The 2,500-nt window shown below is 54.3% G+C and overlaps 2 protein-coding genes across 15 annotated transcripts in view; one reads left to right on the plus strand and one right to left on the minus strand.

Annotated features, from left to right (window-relative positions):
• Positions 1–566, minus strand: part of LOC126570155 (uncharacterized) — a 15,520-nt gene extending 14,954 nt beyond the window's left edge. For both annotated transcript variants that reach the window (XM_050227698.1, XM_050227697.1), the window contains exon 1: positions 1–566. This exon is cut by the window's left edge and continues 401 nt beyond it. The gene's annotated coding sequence lies outside the window, so the exon portion shown is untranslated.
• Positions 567–1,112: 546 nt separating this feature from the next.
• The window catches only part of LOC126571969 (E3 ubiquitin-protein ligase hyd), a 17,046-nt gene continuing 15,658 nt past the window's right edge, over positions 1,113–2,500 (plus strand). For 6 of the 13 annotated variants that reach the window (XM_050230904.1, XM_050230903.1, XM_050230916.1 and 3 more), the window contains exon 1: positions 1,113–1,316. The gene's annotated coding sequence lies outside the window, so the exon portion shown is untranslated. Of the gene's footprint in view, positions 1,333–1,376; positions 1,395–1,795; positions 1,977–2,500 lie in introns of those variants that run through there. The other 7 variants (XM_050230906.1, XM_050230911.1, XM_050230910.1 and 4 more) reach the window with 6 other exon arrangements.

Raw genomic sequence — 2,500 nt, forward strand, 5'->3', positions numbered from 1 at the left:
TTTGGATACGGTTGGATGCTGGGGGGCCAGATGGGTGGGCGCGGTGCAATGCACGGGCGCTAGCGGCGCGAAACTACGTACTTCACACGCACGCACGAAGGAGCCGAGAATGCGAATACCTCACGCAGCAGCATCGGCAGCCGCAGCCGCCGGCGATTCCGTCACAGCCACCCCCCGGAACCACCCCCGTCGGGGAGCTTCGTCAATTGACGCGTCGCTCTTTCTCACGCGCGCGCTTCCGCCTTCACCTTCACCTTCGCCAATCACCGAAGCGCGATTCCGCGGATACGCGGGCCCAAGGCCAAACCGTGGCGTTGCGGACGAAAATGGGCGATTCGATGGTGACGTATTCCGGGGTGCACAATATTACGTGTAGTGGGCAGGGAATGGCGTTGCGTGGCTACCAACAAAGGCAGCGCTACGCCACTATATCGGTTATATGATATACCGGGGGGAGGGCGACACACAGATAAAACACAAAACAACACACCGCGAGATATCTTCCTCTGTTGTGCACCACCATCGCCAGCACCACACCGCACGAAACCGCAACCGAACTCCCGGATTTTCCGTCTGCCTCCCGAGCCAGCCACGAACGGCGAGTGCCGAACGTCGACACAAACGTTAACATAACGTGCGTTCATGGCGCGCATTGTAACTCCCGAGTTGTGTACATGTAAATATCCTGTCTATTGAACCAAAACCACAAAATGATGGGTGCTGGTCGCCTGAAAATGATTACCAATGTTTATATGATTAATTTTATCCTTTTGTAAGTGATTCGCGTGCTGCGTTATCAATTACGCACGAAACATACCACCGATCGTTCCTTGGTCCCGTTCGGGTGCGTATGTTACGGGGGTAACTTCAAGCCGGCGGCTGAAATCGCGTAAGTCGGAAAGAATTAAACTTTTCACAATTATTTCACAAAACCCCTCGCACCAATTTAACGAAATTAAACAGGTAAATTAATGGGAACCTGAGCTCATCAAGCGTTGTGCAGTTTTTTATCGAATTTTTAAAGTCGCCTCGCTGTCAGCAAATAAATGACAAGTGACTTGGGCGGCTGAATAGGACCGCGGCGGCTGGTTAACCGCACGTTGAAGAATCGCGTTGCGGACGGAGCGAGCGAGCGAGCGAGCGAGCGTTCGATCACCGCGCACGAGTTTTGTGAAAACGGCAAAGAAAAGGGGAACTATTCCGGGGCAGGTTTTTGCAAATGTCTGCCGTGTTGCGGCACCCTTTTTCGGTGAACGCGTTCTTCGAACCACGAGCGATTGCGAGACAGAAGAAAGCGTACGTCCTTTGGAGTGTGGGTAGGTGAAGAGCAAAGTGCGTAAAGGTGTGGTTCGCAGCCAGCTCGACCAGTCGCTGGATCGAAGGCTCCTCTCCGGGTGAATATTTTGCGAGCCACAAGCACGGATCCTGAAAATTTCGGCCATCTCCAGCCTTCCGGTTGATCCGTGACGACGGGGGTGTGCGGTTTAGAAGAGACACCGCGGAACGGTTGGCGAGGTGGAGATCGCCGGAAATTTTCTCGTGGTCATCACCATCGCCGTGCTTTTGGCACGCGTTTAGGGTTAGGACCGGATTCGCACGTCGTGCTCTCTCGCTCTATCGCACGGGCAGCCCCGGGCCGTTGCCGTTAGAGAGGGCCGCCGACTGAAGAGTCGTCGCTAGTGGTTGTGTGGCACACGCTGAACGAATGGCGAATGGTTATGATGGCGGCGGCTGCTTCTGTGAATTCCGACTAGAACCCGTGGTGTGTGGACAGCTCGCACAGCCGAACGGAACATCCGGAAAGTACCTACAAAACCGGTAGTGTGCCTGCCTCGTTTGGGAAGGAACGAATTCGAGTGAGGGGCTGCTAAGCTCCTCTGGCACACGCACGAAACGGTAGCAGAAAAGGTGAAAGAAGCCACGTCCCCGCAAAGCAGCGAGTAGGCTACGGGAACGGCGAACGTTCGCGACACGAGGTTTGGAAAAACGGGAAAGTAGTAGTAGGCATTACACCTGATCGAAGAAGAACCGTTTCTGGGTATCAATTAGGCTCAGGACAGGACAATCGAATTCGGTAAGGACGTTCCTTCCTTTTTCCAGCTCAACCCGTTCGTTCTGATGGCGATCATCGAGTGAGAGATCGGTACGAGCAGAGCAGGAAGAGGGAAAGAGCGAGGTAACGACGGTCGAGGGGTGGTATCTCGAGCACCGAAGGAACGGAACACGGACGTAATTCGTTCGTCGTTCTTTTTGGTCTCGGTCCTCACCGTTCTTAGCCCCCGCACCACCACCTTTGGTCCATATGTGTGTGCGCGCGCCCGTGTGTCCAAGGTGGAAAGGAAAATGTAGAAGAAAATCATCACCGTTCTGGTTCGCCCCGGGTGCAAGTGTGTAATCTTTTTTTTCGTTTTTCTTTTGTCACTCCTCTATTTTTCCTCGCCCCGTGCCCCGTTCCCCGGTGTTCCGTTGTGCGCCTATATGTGTGTGCGTTCGGGATCGC

This window comes from Anopheles aquasalis, chromosome 2 (assembly GCF_943734665.1).
Source record: "Anopheles aquasalis chromosome 2, idAnoAquaMG_Q_19, whole genome shotgun sequence".
In the NCBI taxonomy this organism is placed as follows: Eukaryota; Metazoa; Arthropoda; class Insecta; order Diptera; family Culicidae; genus Anopheles; species Anopheles aquasalis.